Raw genomic sequence first — 27,616 nt, 5'->3', positions numbered from 1 at the left:
GGGGGAGGGCAAACAGGCAGAGGTCGTTGTACATATTGGTACTAACGACATAGGCAGGAAGGGGCATGAGGTCCTGCAGCAGGAGTTCAGGGAGCTAGGCAGAAAGTTAAAAGACAGGACCTCGAGGGTTGTAATCTCGGGATTACTCCCTGTGCCACGTGCCAGTGAGGCTAGAAATAGGAAGATAGAGCAGATAAACACGTGGCTAAACAGCTGGTGTAGGAGGGAGTGTTTCCGTTATCTGGACCACTGGGAGCTCTTCCGGGGCAGGTGTGACCTGTATAAGATGGACGGGTTGCATCTAAACCGGAGAGGCATAAATATCCTGGCCGCGAGGTTTGCTAGTGTCACATGGGAGGGTTTAAACTAGTATGGCAGGGGGGTGGGCACGGGAGCAATAGGTCAGAAGGTGAGAGCATTGAGGGAGAACTAGAGAATAGGGACAGTGTGGCTCTGAGGCAGAGCAGACGGGAGAAGTTGCTGAACACAGCGGGTCTGGTGGCCTGAAGTGCATATGTTTTAATGCAAGGAGCATTACGGGTAAGGCAGATGAACTTAGAGCTTGGATTAGTACTTGGAACTATGATGTTGTTGCCATTACAGAGACCTGGTTGAGGGAAGGGCAGGATTGGCAGCTAAACGTTCCAGGATTTAGATGTTTCAGGCGGGATAGAGGGGGATGTAAAAGGGGAGGCGGAGTTGCGCTACTTGTTCAGGAGAATATCACAGCTATACTGCGAGAGGACACCTCAGAGGGCAGTGAGGCTATATGGGTAGAGATCAGGAATAAGAAGGGTGCAGTCACAATGTTGGGGGTATACTACAGGCCTCCCAACAGCCAGCGGGAGATAGAGGAGCAGATAGGTAGACAGATTTTGGAAAAGAGTAAAAACAACAGGGTTGTGGTGATGGGAGACTTCAACTTCCTCAATATTGACTGGGACTCACTTAGTGCCAGGGGCTTAGACGGGGCGGAGTTTGTAAGGAGCATCCAGGAGGGCTTCTTAAAACAATATGTAAACAGTCCAACTAGGGAAGGGGCGGTACTGGACCTGGTATTGGGGAATGAGCCCGGCCAGGTGGTAGATGTTTCAGTAGGGAAGCATTTCGGTAACAGTGACCACAATTCAGTAAGTTTTAAAGTACTGGTGGACAAGGATAAGAGTGGTCCGAGGATGAATGTGCTAAATTGGGGGAAGGCTAATTATAACAATATTAGGCGGGAACTGAAGAACATAGATTGGGGGCGGATGTTTGAGGGCAAATCAACATCTGACATGTGGGAGGCTTTCAAGTGTCAGTTGAAAGGAATACAGGACCGGCATGTTCCTGTGAGGAAGAAAGATAAATACGGCAATTTTCGGGAACCTTGGATGACGAGTGATATTGTAGGCCTCGTCAAAAAGAAAAAGGAGGCATTTGTCAGGGCTAAAAGGCTGGGAACAGACGAAACCGGTGTGGCATATAAGGAAAGTAGGAAGGAACTTAAGCAAGGAGTCAGGAGGGCTAGAAGGGGTCACGAAAAGTCATTGGCAAATAGGGTTAAGGAAAATCCCAAGGCTTTTTACACGTACATAAAAAGCAAGAGGGTAGCCAGGGAAAGGGTTGGCCCACTGAAGGATAGGCAAGGGAATCTATGTGTGGAGCCAGAGGAAATGGGCGAGGTACTAAATGAATACTTTGCATCAGTATTCACCAAAGAGAAGGAATTGGTAGATGTTGTGTCTGGAGAAGGGGGTGTAGATAGCCTGGGTCACATTGAGATCCAAAAAGACGAGGTGTTGGGTGTCTTAAAAAATATTAAGGTAGATAAGTCCCCAGGGCCTGATGGGATCTACCCCAGAATACTGAAGGAGGCTGGAGAGGAAATTGCTGAGGCCTTGACAGAAATCTTTGGATCCTCGCTGTCTTCAGGGGATGTCCCGGAGGACTGGAGAATAGCCAATGTTGTTCCTCTGTTTAAGAAGGGTAGCAAGGATAATCCCGGGAACTACAGGCCGGTGAGCCTTACTTCAGTGGTAGGGAAATTACTGGAGAGAATTCTTCGAGTCAGGATCTACTCCCATTTGGAAGCAAATGGACGTATTAGTGAGAGGCAGCACGGTTTTGTGAAGGGGAGGTCGTGTGTCACTAACTTGATAGAGTTTTTCGAGGAGGTCACTAAGATGATTGATGCAGGTAGGGCAGTAGATGTTGTCTTTATGGACTTCAGTAAGGCCTTTGACAAGGTCCCTCATGGTAGACTAGTACAAAAGGTGAAGTCACACGGGATCAGGGGTGAACTGGCAAGGTGGATACAGAACTAGCTAGGCCATAGAAGGCAGAGGGTAGCAATGGAGGGATGCTTTTCTAATTGGAGGGCTGTGACTAGTGGTGTTCCACAGGGATCAGTGCTGGGACCTTTGCTCTTTGTAGTATATATAAATGATTTGGAGGAAAATATAACTGGTCTGATTAGTAAGTTTGCAGACGACACAAAGGTTGGTGGAATTGCGGATAGCGATGAGGACTGTCTGAGGATACAGCAGGATTTAGATTGTCTGGAGACTTGGGCGGAGAGATGGCAGATGGAGTTTAATCCGGACAAATGTGAGGTAATGCATTTTGGAAGGTCTAATGCAGGTAGGGAATATACAGTGAATGGTAGAACCCTCAAGAGTATTGAAAGTCAAAGAGATCTAGGAGTACAGGTCCACAGGTCATTGAAAGGGGCAACACAGGTGGAGAAGGTAGTCAAGAAGGCATACGGCATGCTTGCCTTCATTGGCCGGGGCATTGAGTATAAGAATTGGCAAGTTATGTTGCAGCTGTATAGAACCTTAGTTAGGCCACACTTGGAGTATAGTGTTCAATTCTGGTCGCCACACTACCAGAAGGATGTGGAGGCTTTAGAGAGGGTGCAGAAGAGATTTACCAGAATGTTGCCTGGTATGGAGGGCATAAGCTATGAGGAGCGATTGAATAAACTCGGTTTGTTCTCACTGGAACAAAGGAGGTTGAGGGGCGACCTGATAGAGGTATACAAAATTATGAGGGGCATAGACAGAGTGGATAGTCAGAGGCTTTTCCCCAGGGTAGAGGGGTCAATTACTAGGGGGCATAGGTTTAAGGTGAGAGGGGCAAGGTTTAGAGTAGATGTACGAGGCAAGTTTTTTACGCAGAGGGTAGTCGGTGCCTGGAACTCGCTGCCGGAGGAGGTAGTGGAAGCAGGGACGATAGGGACATTTAAGGGGCATCTTGACAAATATATGAATAGGATGGGAATAGAAGGATACGGACCCAGGAAGTGTAGAAGATTGTAGTTTAGTCGGGCAGTATGGTCGGCACGGGCTTGGAGGGCCGAAGGGCCTGTTCCTGTGCTGTACATTTCTTTGTTCTTTGTTCTTTGTTTGTTTAGGACCTCCCCCTCCCAGACAACCACAGAACAACAGGCCTTATGTATTGAAGTAGTTGAATCTCATAATTGTTGTGATCACGATAATTTGTATCAGCCAAAATTTTCTGTCTGTTCCAGTTGGCGGGATCCTCTGGTTCCTCCGAAAGCAGGCTCCCGCCGCAGGGTCCCCAGCGGCGAAGGGTGGGAACAACAGGGAAACCCATTAACAGCAGCAGGGCTGGCAGATCCCTGGCCAATGGTGGGCCACCTCCACTACCACAAATTCGGATGGAAAATCCCACCCAATGTGTGTGAATTGTAAGGAAACCTATTATTGTTAATGTTACGGGGGGGGTTGGGGGATGTGGGTGGGGGGGGGGGGGGGGCGATGAGGGGAGTTGATATTTAACCGTGTCCACCAGAGGCTTTGGCCCCTAGCAGCAGATCTTGAAGTCCTGCCTATACTTAACCATACATTCCAAGGAAGAATGAGTCAAATTTACATCATAGACCCCAATTTCATGTCATATTTCATGGGCGGGATATACTATTGCCCGACGCCGATATCGTAATCGGCGATTAGGCGGAGAATCCCTTCCAACACCCAAATCGGCGGCACCGGATTGAAGTCTGTTTTCGATTCTCCGCCCCCTCGTAAATGGCATCATCGCGTCGCACACCGTTGTAACAGCATTGGCACATCTTTGGAAGCCCCTCCCTCGATGCTCCGCCCCGGATGGGCCAGGTTCCGACCGCGCAGGGGATGTGTGGTCTGAGCAGTCGGGAACCCGGTGTGGTGGCTGCGGACTCTGCCCAGCGCCACCACAGTCGGCCGGAAGCCATGCTGTTGGCCGGGGAGGCTTCCGCGAGGGCTGGGGGGACTGATAGCAGGGCAGCACGGTAGCCTTGTGGATAGCACAATTGCTTCACAGCTCCAGGGTCCCAGGTTCGATTCCGGCTTGGGTCACTGTCTGTGCGGAGTCTGCACATCCTCCCCGTGTGTGCGTGGGTTTCCTCCGGGTGCTCCGGTTTCCTCCCACAGTCCAAAGATGTGCGGGTTAGGTGGATTGGCCATGATAAATTCCTCTTAGTGTCCAAAATTGCCCTTAGTGTTGGGTGGGGTTACTGGGTTATGGGGATAGGGTGGCGGTGTTGACCTTGGGTAGGGTGCTCTTTCCAAGAGCCGGTGCAGACTCGATGGGCCGAATGGCCTCCTTCTGCACTGTAAATTCTATGACGAAACTATGATGGTAGGGGGTGGCCAGGGGTTGTCCTCTGGGGCAGTATTTAGCAAGTCGGGTCCACACTCAGCCGGCGCCATGTTTCCAGTGCTGCAGGTCGTTGACGTACGCGTGCGCAGCCACGGATCCGGCCATTCTCCAGCTGTTTGTGGCGCATAAGCCGGGGGTTTTACCCAGCACCGCTGTTCACCCCTCACTGATCCTAGAATCGGTGAGGTTTCGGCGCCGATTTCGGCGTCGTAAAACGGCACAGTTCCCACACCGGCGTCGGCCCTTCGCCGCAAAATCCAGCCTTGGGGCTGGATTCTCCCCCCGCCGCCGGCCGGGATTCTCCGTTACGCCGGCCAATTAATGGGGTTTCCCATTGTGGGGCAGCCTCAGGCCGTTGGGAAACCCCTGGGTGCCGGCAAAACGGAGAATCCCACCCCTGATACTCATTAAGTGAGTCAGGACACGCAGATAGGTCAGCACTCTGCCAGCGCGCATTCTGAGTAATTCCCGGCCCAGCGGACGTTGCAACTGCAAGGGTCAGAGTAAGCACTCCACTTACCACACACTCACTGCAGCCACGAAGATGGCTTATGACCCCCCCCCCCCCGCCCCCCCGCCGCCCGCCGCCCATGTTTGGGAGTCCGAGGTGGACCCACAGCTCCAAGCCAGTGAGGAGAGGAGGGACACCTCTTCTCCAGTGTGGATTACAAACTGAAACCTGCCTTCCTGAACAGTGCCTGGGAGATGGTGACAGATGCAGTCAGCACTGCCAGCCTAACTATGAGGAGACGAGGAGACTGCTGGTGATCCAGAGGGGTAGGGGGTCACTGGTGAGGCCTGTGCCCTGAGAGGGACAGTTAACCAGGTAGGGCTCCAGTGTCCTCTGGTTGGCTGAGCTCTGCTGATCCACTTATTCCTCTGTCATGGGCAGTGCTTCTGAGGAGTGTCAAAACCTGGTGGGCCACTGATTGTGTTTGGCCATGCTCATCTTCTTCATGAAACAGCTGGGGTATAACGGTGTCCAGAGCGGCAGCATAGGTGGGCTCCCCAATGACCAGAGGCCTTCTGAGCATTCAAAGGACACAGGCAGCACTCAGCAGTGTGAGAAGCCAGGAACCTGTAAGTAACATCAGATGGGTGCGTTTGAAAGACAGACTGCAGCAATAGCGGTATGGTCTACCCCATATCTTCAGACTGTGACCCCCTGGTTCTGGACACAAACATCATCGGGTAAGCCATGGGGTACAGGTCTCTGGCACAGAGTCTGTCCCTGTTGCTCAGAAAGGCAGGGGGGAGAGGAGCAGAGCATTAGTCATTGGTGACTCCATAGTTAGGGGGATAGATAGTTTATTCTGTGGGAACGGGAGAGACTCGCGGTTGGTGTGTTGCCTCCCAGGTGCCAGGGTCCGTGAAGTCTCGGATCGTGTTTTCGGGATCCTTAAGGGGTTGGGGAGCAGCCCCAAGTCGTGATCCACATCGGTACCAACAACATAGGTAGGAAAAGGGATAGGGATGTAAGGCAGGAATTCAGGGAGCTGGGGTGGAAACTTAGATCGAGGACAAACAGAGTAATTATCTCTGGGTTGTTACCCATGCCATGTGATAGCGAGATGAGGAATAGGGAGAGAGAGGAGTTGAACACGTGGCTACAGGGATGGTGCGGAGGGAGGGTTTCAGATTTCTGGATAATTGGGGCTCATTCTGGGGTCGGTGGGACCTCTACAAATGGGATGGTCTACACCTGGACCAGAGGGGTACCAATATCCTGGGGGGGAAATTTGCATTAGCATCCTGGGGAGCATTAACATTTCGGGAGGGTTTGAACTAGTTCAGCAGGGGCTTGGGAACCTGAATTGTAGCTCCAGCATACAGGAGGTTGAGAGTAGTGAGGTCATGAGTAAGGTTTCAAAGTTGCAGGAATGCACCGGCAGGCAGGAAGGTGGTTTAAAGTGTGTCTTCTTCAATGTCAGGAGCATCCGGAATAAGGTGGATGAACTCGCGGCATGGGTTGGTACCTGGGACTTCGATGTTGTGGCCATTTCGGAGACATGGATAGAGCAGGGGCAGGAATGGTTGTTGCAGGTGCCGGGGTTTAGATATTTCAGTAAGCTCAGGGAAGGTGGTAAAAGAGAGGGAGGGGTGGCATTGTTAGTCAAGGACAGTATTACGGTAGCAGAAAGGACGTTTGATGAGGACTCGTCTATTGAGGTAGTATGGGCTGAGGTTAGAAACAGGAAAGGAGAGGTCACCCGGTTAGGGGTTTTCTATAGGCCTCCGAAAAGTTCCAGAGATGTAGAGGAAAAGATTGCAAAGATGCTTCTGGATAGGAGTGAAAGCAACAGGGTAGTTGCTATGGGGGACTTGAACTTTCCAAATATTGACTGGAAACGCTATAGTTCGAGTACTTTAGATGGGTCCGTTTTTGTCCAATGTGTGCAGGAGGCTTTCCTAACACAGTATGGAGATAGGCCAACGAGAGGCGAGGCCATTTTGGATTTGGTACTGGGTAATGAACCAGGACAGGTGTTAGATTTGGAGGTAGGTGAGCACTTTGGTGATAGTGACCACAATTCAATTACGTTTACTTTAGTGATGGAAAGGGATAGGTATATACCGCAGGGCAAGAGTTATATCTGGGGGAAAGGCAATTATGATGCAATGAGGCAAGACTTAGGATGCATCGGATGGAGAGGAAAACTGCAGGGGATGGGCACAATGGAAATGTGTAGCTTGTTCAAGGAACAGCTACTGCGTGTCCTTGAAAAGTATGTACCTGTCAGGCAGGGAGGAAGTGGTCGAGCAAGGGAACCGTGGTTTACTAAAGCAGTCGAAATACTTGTCAAGAGGAAGAAGTAGGCTTACATAAAGATGAGACATGAAGGTTCAGTTAGGGCGCTCAAGAGTTACAAGATAGCTAGGAAGGACCTAAAGAGAGAGCTAAGAAGAGCCAGGAGGGGACATGAGAAGTCTTTGGCAGGTGGGATCAAGGATAACCCGAAAGCTTTCTATAGATATGTCAGGAATAATGACTAGGGTAAGAGTGGGGCTCGTCAAGGACAGTAGCGGGAAATTGTGCTTGGAGACCGAGGAGATAGGAGAGGTGCTAAATGAATATGTTTCGTCAGTATTCACACAGGAAAAAGACAATGTTGTCAAGGAGAATACTGAGATTCAGGCTACTAGACTAGAAGGGCTTAAGGTTCATAAGGAGGAGGTGTTAGCAATTCTGGAAAGTGTGAAAATAGATAAGTCCCCTGAGCCGGATGGGATTTATCCTAGGATTCTCTGGGAAGCCAGGGAGGAGATTGCTGAGCCTTTGGCTTTGATCTTTAAGTCATCTTTGTCTACAGGAATAGTGCCAGAGGACTGGAGGATAGCAAATGTTGTCCCCTTGTTCAAGAAGGGAAGTAGAGACAACGCTGGTAACTATCGACCAGTGAGCCTTACTTCTGATGTGGGCAAAATCTTGGAAAGGTTTATAAGAGATAGGATGTATAATCATCTGGAAAGGAATAATTTGATTAGAGATAGCCAACACGGTTTTGTGAAGGATAGGTTGTGCCTCACAAACCTTATTGAGTTCTTTGAGAAGGTGACCAAACAGGTGGATGAGGGTAAAGCAGTTGATGTGGTGTATATGGATTTCAGTAAAGTGTTTGATAAGGTTCCCCACGGTAGGCTACTGCAGAAAATACGAAGGCATGGGATTCAGGGTGATTTAGCAGTTTGGATCAGAAATTGGCTGGCTGGAAGAAGACAAAGTGTGGTGGTTGATGGGAAATGTTCAGACTGGAGTTCAGTTACAGGTGGTGTACCACAAGGATCTGTTCTGGGGCCACTGCTGTTTGGTATTTTTATAAATGACCTGGAGGAGGGCGTAGATGGATGGGTGAGTAAATTTGCAGATGACACTAAAGTCGTTGGAGTTGTGGACAGTGCGGAAGGATGTTACAAGTTACAGAGGACATAGATAAGCTCCAGCGCTGGGCTGAGAGGTGGCAAATGGAGTTTAATGCAGAAAAATGTGAGGTGATTCATTTTGGAAGGAATAACAGGAAGTCAGAGTACTGGGCTAATGGTAAGATTCTTGGCAGTGTGGATGAGCAGAGAAATCTCGGTGTCCATGTGCATAGATCCCTGAAAGTTGCCACCCAGGTTGAGAGGGTTGTTAAGAAGGCGTACGGTGTGTTAGCTTTTATTGGTAGAGGGATTGAGTTTCGGAGCCATGAGGTCATGTTGCAGCTGTACAAAACTCTGGTGCGGCCGCATTTGGAGTATTGCGTGCAATTCTGGTCGCCGCATTATAGGAAGGATGTGGAAGCATTGGAAAGGGTGCAGAGGAGATTTACCAGAATGTTGCCTGGTATGGAGGGAAGATCTTATGAGGAAAGGCTGAGGGACTTGAGGCTGTTTTCGTTAGAGAGAAGAAAGTTAAGAGGTGACTTAATTGAGGCATACAAGATGATCAGAGGATTGGATAGGGTGGACAGTGAGAGCCTTTTTCCTTGGATGGCGATGTCTAGCACGAGGGGACATAGCTTTAAATTGAGGGGAGATAGATATAAGACAGATGTCAGAGGTAGGTTCTTTACTCAGAGAGTAGTAAGGGCGTGGAATGCCCTGCCTGCAACAGTAGTGGACTCGCCAACACTAAGGGCATTCAAATGGTCATTGGATAGACGTATGGACGATAAGGGAATAGTGTAGATGGGCTTTAGGGTGGTTTCACAATTCAGCGCAACATCGAGGGCCGAAGGGCCTGTACTGCGCTGTAATGTTCTATGTTCTATGTTCTACTCTGTATGGTACCAATTTTGGGACCAAGTCACTCCCTGCCACGGCCCCGGCCTAAGCAGCAACCTCCCAACAAGCGTCCCAATATTTGAGGGGTTTTCAACGTGTTTTCAACATCCCGCTCCCCCTCCGTAGCCATTGTACCCAGGCCCCGCTTGTAAATACTTGCACTTATTCACGCCCGTGAGACTTCCGCATAAGATTGGTAGAGCATCACGGAAGGGTGGAGCATGAAGTGTCCAAGCCGCTAATAATACTGAAGTCCATTCAATGACAGAACCTTGGAACAGGGAGCTGACCAGTGGGGGCCAGGGATTGAGTGAGGTAGGTTTCAAGCACGGGCACAGAGTGGGGGCCATGCAGCTCAGACCTTGAAGTGGGGGGCCATCCATCATTGTCTTGGGGCAAGGGTTCCTTGGAGTGTGCGTGGGCACAAGCGGACCTTGCAGTGATAGAAAGAAGAATGAGTGTGTATGATAGAGGAGGGTGATTGTGTATGAGAGAAGGTGAGAGAGAGGGGAGAGTGTGAGTGAGGCAGGGTAATTGTGTGAGAGAGGGGTTGAGTGTCTGAGGGTACTAGTGTGTGTGGAAGGGGGAGTGAGTATGTGTGAGATGGGGATATGTATGTATGTGTGAGAGAGAGGGAAATGTGGGCCATTCCCTCCTGGCTGTTGCCACTTTGCTGGGCCTGTCTTTCCAGTAAGACATATATACCCAGGGATAGTGCTGGAAGAGTCTGGAACATTGGCTGAAATGTATGTTTCTGAGATCATAACCATGTTAGGCTGATGCTTGCGAAGGCCATGAGACAGATCTCCAAATTTTGGCACAAGCTCACAGATGTCAGATGATACTTTGTCGAGTCAACTGGGCTGGATGTGTTGTTATTTCTGGTGTGTAGGTGGTGCCGGTTGCTCTAACTGGTTTTATTCTTAATTGACCTTTTTGTAATAGTTTGTTACAACCAATAGACTTGCTGGGGCATCTCAGACTAGATTCACCTGTATTGCTGTGGATATGGAGTTTCTGTCAGCCTGGCCAGGTAAGGACTGCAGATTTCTTTCCCTTAAAGGATAATAAAGAGCTCGATGAGATTTTGCAGCAATCTAGTAGTTTTATGATTACTGCTACCAATTTTTTTTGTCCTGGGTTTATTTAGCAAATTGAATGTAGATTTTCCAGGTGTCGTGGGATTTGAACTCAATTCTCCAAAGTAGAATCTGGGCCTCTGGATTGATAGTCTTGCATTATACCCAGTGTGCTACCATTCCAATGTTTTCAAAGGTACTGAAAAGAAAATTAATTGTAGCACCTCATGCAAAATTCTAACCCATGTGATATTACCAGCCGTCAAACCTCAATAATCTGACCCAAGAAATTCAGACAACTGGGGCGGGATTCTCCGCAATCGGCGCGATGTCCGCCGACCGGCGCGAATCAGTCTGGCATCGCGCGGCCCCAAAGGTGTGGAATTCTCCGCATCTTGAGAGGCCGAGCCCTCACCTTGAGGGGCTAGGCCCGCGCCAGAGTGATTTCCACCCCGTCGGATGGCAGGAAAGGCCTTTGGTGCCCCGCCAGCTGGCGTGGAAATGACTTTGCCGTGCGACGCATGCGTGGGAGCGTCAGCGGCCGCTCACGGCATCCCCGTGCATGCGCAGTGGAGGGGGTCTCTTCCGCCTCCGCCATAGTGAAGGTCATGGCGAAGGCGGAAGGAAAAGAGTGCCCCCACGGCACAGGCCCGCCCGCGGATCGGTGGGCCCCGATCGTGGGAGGGCACCCCCCGGGGCCAGATCACCCCGCGCCCCCCCCCCCCCCCAGGACCCCGGCGCTCGCCTGCGCCGCCTTGTCCCACCGTTCGAAAGGTGGTTCAATCCACGCCGGCTGGCGTGGGTTGACAGCGGCGGGACTTCGGCCCATCGCAGACCGGGGAATCACCGGGGGTGGGCCCGCCGACCGCGCGGCGCGATTCCCGCCCCTGCCGAATCTCCGGTGGCGGAGAATTCGGGACACGGCGGGGGCGGGATTCACGCCGGCCCCCGATAATTCTCCGACCCGGTGGGAGGTCGGAGCATCGCGCCCCTTATTTCTTCTTTCATTTAGATTTTATTTCTTCTTGGTGTTCTTTGTTTGCATTTTGTAGACTTTGAATCATGCCGTAAGACTTCTTGGAGTTCAGCGTCAATGTTGAGGACTCCTAGGGCAATTCCCTTCTGATGTTTGCCACTGTACCGCCATCTCTGCTGGCTTTATCCCATCATTTGGGAGAGAACATACCCAGGCTGGTGGTGGTGGTGTTTGGGACATTTACTGTAAGGTATGATTCCGTGAATGTGACTATGTAAGGCTGTTGCGTCACCTGTCTGTGGGACAGCTCTCCCAATTTTGGCACAAGCCACGCGGGGATGTTAGGTAAGGAGGACTTTGTAGTGTCGGCAAGACTGGATTTTCCATTGTCTTTTCTGGTGCCGAGATCAATGCTGGGCAGTCTAGTCTCATACCTTTTTTTAAGGCTTTGTAGTGGTTTGATAAAACTAAGTGGTTTTCTAGGCCATTTCAGAGGAAAGGTAAGAGTCAACCACATTGCTGTCTATCTGGTGTCACATGTAGGCCAGACCAGGTAAGGATGGCGGATTTCCTTCCCGGAAGGACATCGGTAAAACAGAGGGTAAAACTTTTACAACAATGGTTTCACAGTCGCCACTGCTGGGATTAATTCCAGACTTGTTAATTGAATAGAAATTCTACCAGGTGCCATGGAGGGATTTGAGTACATGTACCCAGGGCATTAGCCTGTGCTCCTGCATTACTAGTCCATTTTGAAATGCACAGCACACAAACCATGAGACAGCGCATCATTCTGATAAGTGACATGCTGACTCTTTGTGATACTGCATCATTTTTATGAAACATTTTTATGCTCGAAAGTGCCAGACAATGACTTCCTAATGGAAGTCAAGGGTAAAAGATTGCACATTCATGATATCAATCTGTATAAATTATTGTGGAACAAGCAGGGTTCCTCCCACTGTGTTTGTCTAAGACAGCTTTGGCGATAAAGAATTATTTGTTTAAAAGATGTGCAGGACCTTGTCAACTACTGGAGAACAGACTCCACAGAAACATATAAAAAGCATAAAATGCCCCTTGTATATAAAAGACCTAATGGCCCCTTCAGGCAGAGGCAAAAGATACAGATTTTGTATCCTTACCATGATAGTGGGCAGTTCATTGCAGCCAGAACTGTCAGTACACTTCCGAGTTGCCATATTGATGCCTTAGTTGGCCGAACATCACCTGAAAATCAGATGTTACATGGACCAATTATTTTATTAAGAATTTGTAAGCTCTTGCAATTGATAGAAATTAATCACTTACATTACCAAAGAAAAAAATTGAGGCTATTTGCTTTCTTTTATCTGATACAACAGTCAGCTGTCATTAAAAAAAAAACCTAAACTACCAAATTGTGAGGCATCATTATCACTCCAAAGCTTTCATTTATCGTGGCATACCATCAAACTGGATTTTTTTGTATTACAACTTTCTGCCACAGCATTATAACAGAGATATTCATTTTAGAAGCTGCCCCTTCAGTGCCCTTCAGACTACCTGCTACTGAATCAGTTATCAATCAGCACCATGGGCTTCTCATTACAGCCACTGCCAGCAGCCTATCTGGCAGAGGAAACGTGAGATATTTATATACCTGTTCTAATGAAACCAATAAATTATCTCGGTTAAACATGACCTTGTCAGTAATGACTTTGCTTTCTGATGGCACCTGCCCTGATTTTGGAACCTTTGGAACAATTTTTGGTTTAAACTTGTCAAGCTGCAAAATAAATAGTAACTGAAGTATCAAAACTTTTGTTGCAAGTTTCTTTTTTTCAGGTCATGAAATCAGATAAACACTCTGCAGAATGAAATGTAAGATAAAAGTAAACATACTTTGAGGTATTTTCAATGTTTTTGAAGGAGCCAATAATCCAAAAAATATGATTTGGTCAGAGACAGTGTGATATGCTTGTTAACATTGTATGCAAGCAGGATAAATCAAGATGGTATGATAGATAACTATGCTCTTTGTATGCACTGAAATGATTCTATCACCTAATAGGAGGCAACATAACTACCCATCCTCATTCATGCACAAATTGTATCACAAAGTGACCATCTGCAACAAGAGAGAATTCAACCATTTTCACCTTGACATTCAATATCATTACCATCACTGAATTCCTCACTATCAACATCCTGGCAGTTACCACTGACCAGATGCTGAACTGGAGAAGCCATATATATATTATGGCTACAATTTAAGGTCAGAGGCTGGCAATTCTGTGGAGAGCAACTCAAAACCTGACTCCCCGAAGCATTTTCAACATGTACAAGGCACAGGTTAGGAGTGTAATGGAATACTCTCCACTTGCCTGGTTGAGTGCAGCTCCAACAACATTCATGAAGCTTTGTCCATTCAGAACAAAGAAGCCTACTTGATTGGTATCCGAACCATCACCTTAAACATTCACTGCTTTCACCAATGATGCAGAGTGACAGCAATGAATACCATCTGTAAGGCGCATTACAACTTACCAAGGCTCCTTTGATAGCACCTTCCAAAGTTTTCCCACCTAGAAGTCAAGAACAACTGATACATAAGAACACCACCACATGTAAGTTCCCCTCCAAGTCACACACCATTCTGACTTTGAATTATATCCCCATTGCTTCACTGTCGCTGGATCAAAATTCTGAAACTTCCGAATAGCATTTTCAGTGTACCTACTTCTGCTCTTCAAGAAGGGAATTATCGCTAGCTTCTCAAGGGCAATTATGGGTGGCCAATAAATACGGGCCTAGCCCAGCCAGCAATGCCCACATCCTGTGAATGAATCAGAAACATTCTGACTGAGCCAAAAGCACTGAGTATTCAATTTGGGAATTTGAGACAGGCCTTTTCCCAAAGTCATATGCACAACTTGTCTGTGCGGAGTCTGCACGTTCTCCCCGTGTGTGCGTGGGTTTCCTCCGGGTGCTCCGGTTTCCTCCCACAGTCTAAAGATGTGCAGGTTAGGTGGATTGGCCATGATAAATTGCCCTTAGTGTCCAAAATTGCCCTTCGTGTTGGGTGGGGTTACTGGGTTATGGGGATAGGGTGAAGGTGTTGACCTTGGTTAGCGTGCTCTTTCCAAGAGCCGGTGCAGACTCGATGGGCCGAATGGCCTCCTTCTGCACTGTAAATTCTATGATATATGATCTATGATAACTTCCGAAAGTCAGCCCAATATTTTCATCTTCCAGAGTTAGGGGTGGGCTGGAGCTATGGTCGTCACCAGTTGATGAAGGCCTGAGGTGGGAATAGAGGTGGGCAGATGCTGAGCTCAGCAGGTTAGAAATTGGATATTGGTCCAGTTCCCTACACGGTTGTGTGGCCCTTTAGTTCTCATCCCTCAGTCCCCCAATAACCCAGCCAACCCCCATGCCCCCATATTGCCTCTTCCCAGTATCAACTATGTACCAAACACATGCGCCATTTAATAATAATGGAAATTCTTTGAAATTCTCAGAAAGTCAGCCATTCAGATTCCTCTTTGGAAAAATGCCCCCTTAGAAGTTCATGAAACTGTCACTCAAACATACAGCCATTGAAGCTCCACTTGAAAAAATACTCTCCCACCGCAAGTGCTTATTAATCTGTCAAAATAAGGGAACAGCCTTTCAAAAACTTCTTCAAAACATTTATTCCTATTTATCAGTTCATAATGTTGTCAATGAAACAAAGCACACAATCGCCTCCACAACTGTGTAAACAACTCCTGCTGAGTGAAATTCGTCATGGAGTTCGGAACTCAGTCATGCATTTAAAATGGTTGTATTACATATCTGAATAAATGGATCCAACAGAGCTCAGTACAACTGTTGCAATATCACTTCAAGAACATTTGCAAACAGTGCACAGCCATCACAGGACCAAGATGTAAAGCATACTGGAGTTCAATGACTGAAATTGGAGTACCTTTGGTTATGGGTTAATGGTTTCAGAAGTTTCCATACTGTTCCCTAAATTATTTCCATACCTGTAGGTAGTTTCTTGGAGGTGATGCGCAGTATTGCAGCAGGGAAGATGGAAAAGAGGATCAGTCAATCACAGCCTGTGAGCCATCATGGAGGCAGAGGAATGAAACAACTTTCTTGGGGCAGCATAAGACTTCATGGTTGACAGGGCCAAAGATATTTGTGGAGTTGAAAAATACCATTGACAATGGTCGGTGCAGTGTCTTGCATTTTTCTTGGAATTGCTGCGCAGTGAATATCATGTCTGTAGTGCCTCTTGATGGGTAAGAACTGCACTGTGACTGTGGAAGGGGCACTTCAGTAACTGAAGAGATAGAATTTACAGTGCAGAAGGGGGCCATTTGGCCCATCAAGTCTGCACTGGCCCTTGGAAAGAGCACCCTACCTAAACCCACACCTCCACACTGTCCCCACATTTCACCCTACCCCGTAACCCCACCTAACCTTTTTTGGACACTAAGGGCAATTTAGCATAGCCAATCCACCTAACCTCACATCTTTGACTGTGGGAGGAAACCAGAGCACCCGGAGGAAACCCACGCAGACACGGGGAGAATGGGCAGACTCCGCACAGACAGTGACCCACGCGGGATTGGATTGGATTGGATTGGATTTGTTTATTGTCACATGTACCGAGGTACAGTGAAAAGTATTTTTCTGCGAGCAGCTCAACAGATCATTAAGTACATGAGAAGAAAAGGGAATAAAAGAAAATACATAATAGGGCAACACAACACATACAATGTAACTACATAAGCACGGGCATCGGATGAAGCATACAGGGTGTAGTGTTAATGAAATCAGTCCATAAGAGGGTCATTTAGGAGTCTGGTGACAGTGGGGAAGAAGCTGTTTTTGAGTCTGTTCATGCGTGTTCTCAGACTTCTGTATCTCCTGCCCGATGGAAGAAGTTGGAAGAGTGAGTAAGCCGGGTGGGAGGGATCTTTGATTATACTGCTCGCTTTCCCCAGGCAGCGGGAGGTGTAGATGGAGTCAATGGATGGGAGGCAGGTTTGTGTGATGGACTGGGCGGTGTTCACGACTCTCTGAAGTTTCTTGCGGTTCTGGGCCGAGCAGTTGCCATACCAGGCTGTGATGCAGCCAGATAGGATGCTTTCTGTGGTGCATCTGTAAAAGTTGGTAAGAGTCAATGTGGACATGCCGAATTTCCTTAGTTTCCTGAGGAAGTATAGGCGCTGTTGTGCTTTCTTGGTGGTAGCGTCGACGTGGGTGGACCAGGACAGATTTTTGGAGATGTGCACCCCTAGGAATTTGAAACTGCTAACCATCTCCACCTCGGCCCCGTTGATGCTGACAGGGGTGTGTACAGTACTTTGCTTCCTGAAGTCAATTACCAGCTCTTTAGTTTTGCTGGCATTGAGGGAGAGATTGTTGTCGCTACACCACTCCACTAGGTTCTCTATCTCCCTCCTGTATTCGGACACATCGTTATTCCAGATCCAGCCCACTATGGTCGTATCGTCAGCAAACTTGTAGATGGAGTTGGAACCAAGTTTTGCCACGCAGTCGTGTGTGTACAGGGAGTAGAGTAGGGGGCTAAGTATGCAGCCTTGCGGGGCGCCGGTGTTGAGGACTATTGTGGAGGAGGTGTTGTTCATTCTTACTGATTGTGGTCTGTTGGTCAGAAAATCGAGGATCCAGTTGCAGAGTGGGAAGCCAAGTCCTAGGTTTTGGAGCTTTGATATGAGCTTAGCTGGGATTATGGTGTTGAAGGCGGAGCTGTAGTCAATAAATAGAAGTCTAATGTAGGAGTCCTTGTTTTCGAGATGCTCTCGGGATGAGTGTAGGGCCAGGGAAATGGTGTCTGTTGTGGACCGGTTGCAGCGGTATGCGAATTGCAGTGGATCAAGGCGTTCTGGGAGTATGGAGGTGATGCGCTTCATGATCAACCTCTCGAAGCACTTCATTACGACTGAAGTCAGGGCCACTGGTCGGTAGTCATTGAGGCACGTTGCCTGGAATCGAACCTGGGACCCTGGAGTTGTGAAGCAACTTTGATAACCACTGTGCTACCGTGCTGCCCACAATGACTTTCCTGTGGCAGACCTCAAGGAGACTCCTTTGTAGTTACTGCTGTCTTCCACCTTTAATATAGCCATGAAATGAAAAATGAAATGAAATGAAAATCGCTTCTTGTCACAAGTAGGCTTCAAATGAAGTTACTGTGAAAAGCCCCTAGTCGCCACATTCTGGCGCCTATTTGGGGAGGCCGGTACGGGAATTGAACCGTGCTGCTGGCCTGCCGTGGTCTGCTTTCAAAGCCAGCGATTTAGCCCTGTGCTAGACAGCCCCTAAATCATGACTAAAGCATGTCTGGGATACATTACCGGCGTTCAAAAGTCATCTTGACAAACACATGGATAGGATGGGTATAGAGGGATACGGCACAGGGAAGTGCTGAGTGTTTTAGCAAAGGTTGGTATCATGACCGGTACAGGCTTGGAGGGCTGAAGGGTCTGTTCATGTGCAGTATTGTTCTTTGTTCTTTGAGATCCACAGCATGCATCCCGCATACCAGATGAAGGAAATAAGGTAGCTTTTTGTCCCAGGAGTATATCTTTGCTGTTTCTGAAATTTGACAGGATTCTATCTGCTCTAAAATCTTTGTTGTTTTTATCTGAAAAATGTGATTTTGTCCTATTTTCTGGTGTTGATTCTGAGCCGGATTGAGTACTGGGCAATGGAGTGCAGGGTCGTCAAATTGAATTCACCGTCTCAAAGAACAAAAGAACAATACAGCACAGGAACAGGCCCTTCGGCCATCCAACCCTATATCGGTCATGAAACCACCTTGGCCGAACCTTCAGCACTTCCTGGTGTCGTATCCCTCTATATGCATCCTATCCATGTATTTGTCAAGATGCCTTTTGAACACCGTTAATGTATCTGCTTCTACAACCTCCCTAGGTAGCGCATTCCAAGCACTCAACATCCTCTGTGTAAATAACCTGCCTCGCACATCTCTAATCTGTGCCCCATGGGCCTTAAACCTATGCCCCTTAGTGACTGACTCCTCCACACTGGGAAAGAGTACCTGCCCATCCACTCTATCAATGCCCCTCATAAACTTGTAGACCTCTATGAGGTCGCCGCTCAACCTCCGTCATTCCAATGAAAACAGCCCAAGTCTATTCAGCCTCTCTGCATAACTAACACCTTCCAGACCAGGCAACGTCCTGGTAAACGTCCTCTGCACCTTCTCCAAAGCCTCCACATCCTTCTGGTAGTTTGGTAACCAGAATTGTGTGCAATATTCCAAATCCGGCCTTACCAAGGTTCTATACAACTGTAGCATGACTTGCCAGTTTTTATATTCACTGCCCCGTCCAATGAAGGCAAGCATTCCGTATGTTTTCCCAGTGAGCCAGAGAAGACACAGCCAGAGTGAGACAGAACCAAGAGTGAGTTTGAGAATTTGAATCTAGGTGGGAATTGAAATAAATCAGTAAGGCAGCTCCTTTTAAATTTCAGGAGTTTAAATTAATTTAAATTAAGCTAGAATTGTGCAGTGTAGGTTAACAAGGGCTGCCCCACCCACTCACATAACTGGTTGGCAGTTAAGAGTCAGTCACTGAAATCTACCTTGATCTAAAAGCAGGTGGGGGAGGGGAGTCAACTCAGGACAGTTTAAAAAGAGCAACTTGTAATCTCACTCCCAGTGAGTTCTCCCAGTGAGCCAGAGAAGACACAGCCAGAGTGAGACAGAACCAAGAGTGAGTTTGGGAAATTGAATCTAGGTGGGAATTCGAAGCTGGGTGGGGAGGAAGTGCTTTTTATCCCTGGTAAGTGACTGGTAAGTAGTGTTTCTGTTTTCTTTTTCTTTTCATTGGTATATTTATTTATTTTTTTCTTCGTTGTTTATTTATTTATTTTCTGGGGGGGAAATTGTAATTGTTGAAGTTAACCAAAGGTTTAAGACATGGCAGGAGATCTCAGACCCGTGTCATGCTCCTCGTGTGCGATGTGGGAGTTCAGGGACACGTCCACTGTCCCTGGATCCTTCACGTGTAAGAAGTGTGTCCAGTTGCAGCTCCTGTTAGACCACTAGACGGCTGTGGAGATGCGGATGGACTCACTTTGGAGCATCCGCGATGCTGAGGACATCGTGGATAGCACGTTTAGCGAGTTGGTCACACCGCAGGTGAAAGGTACTGAGGGAGATAGAAAATGGGTGACCAAAAGACAGAGCAAGAGTAGAAAGGCAGTGCAGGTGTCCTCTGCGATCATCTCCCTGCAAAACAGATATACCGCTTTGGATACTGTTGAGGGAGATGGCTCACCAGGGGAAGGCAGCAACAGCCAGATTCATGGCACCGTGGCTGGCTCTGCTGTGCAGCTGGGCAGGAAGAAGAATGGCAGGACTAGAGTGATAGGGGACTCAATTGTAAGGGGAATAGACAGGTGGTTCTGCGGACGCCATCGAGGCTCCAGGATGGTATGTTGCCTCCCTGGTGCAAGGGTCAAGGATGTCTCGGAGCGGCTGCAGGACATTCTGGGGCAGGGGGGGGGGGAGGGTGAACAGCTAGCTGTCATGGTGCACATAGGTACCAACGATATAAGTAAAAAATGGGACGAGGTCCTACAACCTGAATTTAGGGAGTTAGGAGTTAAACTAAAAAGTAGGAGCTCAAAGGTAGTAATCTCAGGATTGCTACCAGTGCCACAAGCTAGTCAGAGTAGGAATGTCAGGATAGAGAGGATTAATGCGTGGCTCGAGAGATGGTGCAAGAGGGAGGGATTCAAATTCCTGGGACATTGGAACCGGTTCTGGGGGAGGTGGGACCAGTACAAACCGGACGGTCTGCACCTGGGCAGGACTGGAACCGATGTCCTAGGGGGGGTGTTTGCTAGAGCTGTTGGGGAGAGTTTAAACTAATGTGGCAGGGGGATGGGAACCGATGCAGGAAGTTAGAAGGTAGTAAAACAGGGACAGAAACAATAGGCAGTAAGGGGGAAAGTGTTAGGCAGAGAAGCCACAGTCAAAAATCAAAAAGGGTGACAGTACAAGGTACAGTGACTGAGGGGAGTTCAGTGAATAGGGCAAGGAATACTAAAAGGAATAAAACGGGAAGTGAAAACATTAATGGTAAGCGAAGCGGCAGGTTGTTACATGAAGATATGGGTTCAACGACAAGGAAAATTAGGAGAAAGGTTAAGAGGAAATATAACTTAGGAGAGGTTACTGATCGAGGTGTTAAGATTCAGAACAGAGGTACAAAAGCCAACAGAAGTGTACTTTACCTGAATGCTCGTAGTATTCGGAATAAGGTAAATGGGTTGATGGCGCAAATCATCGTGAATGACTATGATTTAGTGGCCATTACTGAAACATGGTTAAAGGATGGTCACGACTGGGAATTAAATATCCGAGGGTATCAAACTATTCGGAAGGACAGAGTCGATGGTAAGGGAGGTGGTGTAGCTCTGTTATTTAAGGATGACATCCGGGCAACAGTAAGGGATGACATCGGTGCTATGGAGGATAAGGTTGAATCCATTTGGGTGGAAATCAGGAATAGTAAGGCGAAAAAGTCACTGATAGGAGTAGTCTATAGGCCACCAAATAGTAACATTATGGCGGGGCAGGCAATAAACAAAGAAATAACTGATGCATGTAGAAATGGTACAGCAATTATCATGGGGGATTTTAATTTACATGTCGATTGGTTTAACCAGGTCAGCCAAGGCAGCCTTGAGGAGGAGTTTATAGAATGTATCCGCGATAGTGTCCCAGAACAGTATGTAATGGAACCTACGAGGGAACAAGCGGTCCTAGATCTGGTCCTGTGTAATGAGACAGGATTGATTCAGGATCTCATAGTTAGGGATCCTCTCGGAAGGAGCGATCACAATATGGTGGAATTTAAAATACAGATGGAGGGTGAGAAGGTAAAATCAAGCACTAGTGTTTTGTGCTTAAACAAAGGAGATTAAAATGGGATGAGAGAAGAACTAGCTAAGGTAGATTGGGAGCAAATACTTTATGGTGAAACAGTTGAGGAATAGTGGAGAACCTTCCAAGTGATTTTTCACAGTGCTCAGCAAAGGTTTATATCAACAAAAAGGAAGGACGGTAAAAGAGGGAAAATCGACCGTGGATATCTAAGGAAATAAGGGAGAGTATCAAATTGAAGGAAAAAACATACAAAGTAGCAAAGATCAGTGGGAGACTAGAGGACTGGGAAATCTTTAGGGGGAAACAGAAAGCTTCTAAAAAAGCTATAAGGAAGAGTAAGATAGATTATGAGATTAAACTTGCTCAGAATATAAAAACAGATAGTCAAAGTTTCTACAAATACATAATACAAAAAAGAGTGGCTAAGGTAAATATTGGTCCTTTAGAGGATGAGAAGGGAGATTTAATAAAGGGAGATGAGGAAATGGCTGAGGAACTGAACAAGTTTTTTGGGTCGGTCTTCACAGTGGAAGACACAAATAACATGCCTGTGACTGATGGAAATGAGGCTATGACAGGTGAGGACCTTGAGAAGATTGTTATCACCAAGGAGGTAGTGATGGGCAAGCTAATGGGGCTCAAGGTAGACAAGTCTCCTGGACCTGATGGAATGCATCCCAGAGTGCTAAAAGAGATGGCTAGGGAAATTGAAAATGCACTAGTGATAATTTACCAAAATTCACTAAACTCTGGGGTGGTCCCGGCGGATTGGAAATTAGCAAACGTGACACCACTGTTTTAAAAAGGAGGAAGGCAGCAAGCGGGTAATTATAGGCCAATGAGCTTAACTTCGGTAGTAGGGAAGATGCTGGAATCTATCATCAAGGAAGAAACAGCGAGGCATCTGGATGGAAATTGTCCCATTGGGCAGACGCAGCATGGGTTCATAAAGGGCAGGTCGTGCCTAACTAATTTAGTGGAATTTTTTGAGGACATTAACAGTGCGGTAGATAACGGGGAGCCAATGAATGTGGTATATCTGGATTTCCACAAAGCCTTTGACAAAGTGCCACACAAAAGGTTGCTGCATAAGATAAAGATGCATGGCATTAAGGGGAAAGTAGTAGCATGGATAAAGGATTGGTTAATTAATAGAAAGCAAAGAGTGGGGATTAATGGGTGTTTCTCTGGTTGGCAATCAGTAGCTAGTGGTGTCACTCAGGGATCAGTGTTGGGCCCACAACTGTTCACAATTTACATAGATGATTTGGAGTTGGGGACCAAGGGCAATGTGTCCACGTTTGCAGACGACACTAAGATAAGTGGTAAAGCAAAAAGTGCAGAGGATGCTGGAAGTCTGCAGAGGGATTTGGATAGGCTCAGTGAATGGGCTAGGGTCTGGCAGATGGAATACAATGTTGACAAATGTGAGGTTATCCATTTTGGTAGGAATAACAGCAAAAGCGATTATTATTTAAATGATAAAATATTAAAACATGCTGCTGTGCAGAGAGACCTGGGTGTGCTAGTGCATGAGTCGCAAAAAGTTGGTTTACAGGTGCAACAGGTGATTAAGAAGGCAAATGGAATTTTGTCCTTCATTGCTAGAGGGATGGATGTTTAAGACTGGGGAGATTTTGCTGCAATTGTATTAGGTGTTAGTGAGGCCACACCTGGAGTATTGTGTTCAGTTTTGGTCTCCTTACTTGAGAAAGGATGTACTGGCACTGGAGGGTGTGCAGAGGAGATTCACTAGGTTAATCCCAGAGCTGAAGGGGTTGGATTACGAGGAGAGGTTGAGTAGACTGGGACTGTACTTGTTGGAATTTAGAAGGATGAGGGGGGATCTTATAGAAACATATAAGATTATGAAGGGAATAGATAGGATAGATGCAGGCAGGTTGTTTCCACTGGCGGGTGAAAGCAGAACTAGGGGGCATAGCCTCAAAATAAGGGGAAGTAGATTTTGGACTGAGTTTAGGAGGAACTTCTTCACCCAAAGCGTTGTGAATCTATGGAATTCCTTGCCCAGTGAAGCAGTGGAGGCTCCTTCATTAAATGTTTTTAAGATAAAGATAGATAGTTTTTTGAAGAATAAAGGGATTAAGGGTTATGGTGTTCGGGCCGAAAAGTGGAGCTGAGTCCACAAAAGATCAGCCATGATCTCATTGAATGGTGGAGCAGGCTCGAGGGGCCAGATGGCCTACTCCTGCTCTTAGTTCTTATGTTCTTATGTTCTTATGTTTTCTTGACTACATTGTCCGCTTGTGTTGCCACTTTCAAAGATCTGTGGACTGCACACCCGGATCTCTCTGACTTTCTATATTCCTAAGAGTTTTGCCATTTACTGTATATTTTCCCTCTACGTTCTCTCAAGCAAAAACTGACTACCTCTCTGCCATTGGTGTACTTCCCTCCACTCTTGAGTCTAAGCAGTGTGGAGCCTTAAGTGTTTGGGTATTGGCAGTGTTAAATCACAATGTTGTTGGTGCCCATCAGTTTTTGGATCTCCTTTCATTCATTTTAGCTCGTGGGTGACTTTTTATTTCTAGTATATCATTTGGTTCATCTACCATGAAGGCAGACACAAAATATTTCTTCAATGTCTCTGCCATTTCCTCATTTCCCATGATAATTTCTCCTGTCTCTGATTTTAACTGGACACTAGCTACTTTCCTCCTTTTTAAGTGCTTCTAAAAGCTCTTACAATCTGTTCATCTATTCCTGATTTTATTTGAACATATGCAAACAAGAAGACCTCAGTCGCCCAAGCAACCTCTCAATGATACTGCTTACAACACATATTCATCGTACTTATCTTGCTACTTTCACTATAATATTTCACGACAGTCATTAATCCTTAACCATACCATTTCATCAGTGAACAGGATCATTCACGCCCAGCAGATGTTCCCATTATCTTAATCTGCAGCCTGGAGTCTACCAGTTTCCATAATGATTCATGCAGGTAGGGCAGTGGATGTTGTCCATATGGACTTCAGTAATGCCTTTGACAAGGTCCCTCATGGTAGACTAGTACAAAAGGTGAAGTCACACGGGATCAGTGGTGAGCTGGCAAGGTAGATACAGAACTGGCTAGGTCATAGAAGGCAGAAAGTAGCAATGGAAGGATGCTTTTCTAATTGGGGGGCTGTGACCAGTGGTGTTCCGCAGGGATCAGCGCTGGGACCTTTGCTGTTTGTAGTCTATATAAATGATTTGGAGGAAAATGTAACTGGTCTGATTAGTAAGTTTGCAGACGACACAAAGGTTAGTGGAATTGCGGATAGCGATGAGGACTGTCAGAGGATACAGCAGGATTTAGATTGTTTGGAGGCTTGGGCGGAGAGATGGTAGATGGAGTTTAATCCGGACAAATGTGAGGTAATGCATTTTGGAAGGTCTAATGCAGGTAGGGAATATACAGTGAATGGTAGAACCCTCAAGAGTATTGAAAGTCAGAGAGATCTAGGTGTACGGGTCCACAGGTCACTGAAAGGGGCAACACAGGTGGAGAAGGTAGTCAAGAAGGCATACGGCATGCTTGCTTTCATTGGCCGGGGCATTGAGCATAAGAATTGGCAAGTCATGTTGCAGCTGTATAGAACCTTAGTTAGGCCACACTTGGAGTATAGTGTTCAATTCTAGTCGCCACACTACCAGAAGGAATGTGGAGGCTTTAGAGAGGGTGCAGAAGAGATTTACCAGAATGTTGCCTGGTATGGAGGGCATTAGCTACGAGGAGCGGTTGAATAAACTCGGTTTATTCTCACTGGAACGACGGAGGTTGAGGGGCGACCTGATAGAGGTCTACAAAATTATGAGGGGCATAGACAGAGTGGATAGTCAGAGACTTTTCCCCGGGGTAGAGGGGTCAATTACTAGGGGGCATAGGTTTAAGGTGCGAGGGGTAAGGTTTAGAGTAGATGTACGAGGCAAGTTTTTTACACAGAGGGTAGTGGGTGCCTGGAACTCGCTCCCGGAGGAGGTGGTGGAAGCAGGGATGACAGTGATATTTAAGGGGCATCTTGACAAATACATGAATAGGATGGGAATAGAGGGATACGGACCCAGGAAGTGTAGAAGATTGTAGTTTAGTCGGGCAGCATGGTCGGCACGGGCTTGGAGGGCCGAAGGGCCTGTTCCTGTGCTGTACATTTCTTTGTTCTTTGTTCTTTGACTCAACCGCTTTGGCTGCCCTTCAGTTCCCTTTATTTTTTTCCTCTGCATAGCGATGAGTAGTTGTGTTTACACAGGTTGTTAATGCCAGCTCCTGAGCCAGCATCTCCAGAGCCACCTTTGCTTCCATGTCTAAGCTAGAATCCTCATGACTTCAGCATAAATTCTAAGATTCAAAAAGCATTTCCATATTAACGCTACTAGCATATACTCCCTAGTCCCTACTTCAGCAGATTGACAGTCTGTTTGGATGTGTTATGAGCATACCTTCCATGGCAATCTAGTCATCGTGTGGAACTCACACCCAGAGCTTTTGATCTACTTTCTCATCTTCTGACTTGATATCTTTTCTTACCCTTATGCCACTTTTATTTTCAGGCTGCTCCTCTTCTTTTTCCATTGTGTCAGTCTTTTCAAAACGTTAAGTACACTGGAATGTTTATTTTCCATAAATCAATGCCCCTTTTTCCCGCAACAGTCTTTGAATTATGCATTTGATTCTCTAATCTGCTTGACCGGTTGCCAATTTGCATATGGATCAGGTAGAATCCAGAGATCCTTGAGGTTCTGCTTCTTAATATAGAGACAGATCTGGATGCAGTGGGTGACCAGGACATTCTTTGTGTCTTGTTGAACTCGACATGTTCCACACCACAGAGACGGACCCATTTTCAAGATCGTTGGACTCTGATCGACCTTATCCGCCCATTTTGCCAGAATCAGACTTTGCTTGTCAGGGTAAACAAATTCCCGAGTCGCTGAGGGTAGGATTTCATAGAATTTACAGTGCAGAAGGAGGCCATTCGGCCCATCGAGTCTGCCCCGGCTCTTGGAAAGAGCACCCTACCCAAGGTCAACACCTACACCCTATCCCCATAACCCAGTAACCCCACCCAACACTAAGGGCAATTTTTGGACACTAAGGGCAATTTAGCATGGCCAACCCACCTAACCTGCACATGTTTGGACTGTGGGAGGAAACCGGAGCACCCGGAGGAAACCCACGCACACACGGGGAGGATGTACAGACTCCGCACAGACAGTGACCCAAGCCGGAATCGAACCTGGGACCCTGGAGCTGTGAAGCAATTGTGCTATCCACAAGGCTACCGTGCTGCCCTTCAATGGTTCAATTGTTACCTTCACCTGGTTTGGCCCATCTGTCAGTGCGGTTTGCCGAGGTGTGACCACTGTCACATGCTCGTAACAACTTGGAACCACAGGTGAGAGTTGGGTGAAGGTGAGGAACAATACAGGGTGAACCACTCCAAAGAGTGTGGTGAGTCCTCCTGTGAGAGATTCTGCCCCTCCCTTACTCCCCTAGACTTGTCTAAACCCATCTTGCCACGGGACCAAGAAAGGACAGAATGAAAGGGTGAGGCAGACAAGGCACAACTCTCCCTCACTGTAATTCAATTCACAGACAGGTCATGATCATCATCCTTCTATCATCTGCCATCCATCATCTATCTGTCATAAGTCCCGTGGCAAAGCATGAGCGATATCACAACAGGTATGGATTCACTGGGAGCTGTAGGTGTGAACCGCACACAGCTGACTCAGGCCATAAGATTGTTTTTCAACAGAAGGAAGCAGGAGTGGAACTCGGCAGCGCCCTGACCAACTGAACCACCCTCTTCAGCAGCACACTGCTCAGCTCCCTGGTATAAGGAAGCGGATAGAAAAAGTAACCTAACGATTATCTGCTTCACCTCCCTAGACAGCAGGCACAGTTGGTAGTGATCCCATCAGCATGGTCGTAAGTCAACCTCAAAAAAGGAAGTAAAAATGATAGCAGCTATTAGCGTATGGAATGTGCGTACTGACATGGACAATGACTGAGAGGAGAACTGGTCTTTTTATCAACGAGTTGGCTGGGTGCAAAATCCACATTGCCACCCTCAGCATGACTTGTCTAGCTGAGGAGGGTCAGCTCAAGGAGATCAGTGCAGGTTTACTTCAGTGACACGTCATCACTATCCAAGCATGATGCCTGCTGAAACAACTGCAGTACTTCTCATTGCAATCTCAAAGAGGTGAAAG

This window comes from Scyliorhinus torazame, chromosome 15, assembly GCF_047496885.1.
Source record: "Scyliorhinus torazame isolate Kashiwa2021f chromosome 15, sScyTor2.1, whole genome shotgun sequence".
NCBI lineage: Eukaryota > Metazoa > Chordata > Chondrichthyes > Carcharhiniformes > Scyliorhinidae > Scyliorhinus > Scyliorhinus torazame.
This window is presented reverse-complemented; position numbering follows the sequence as displayed.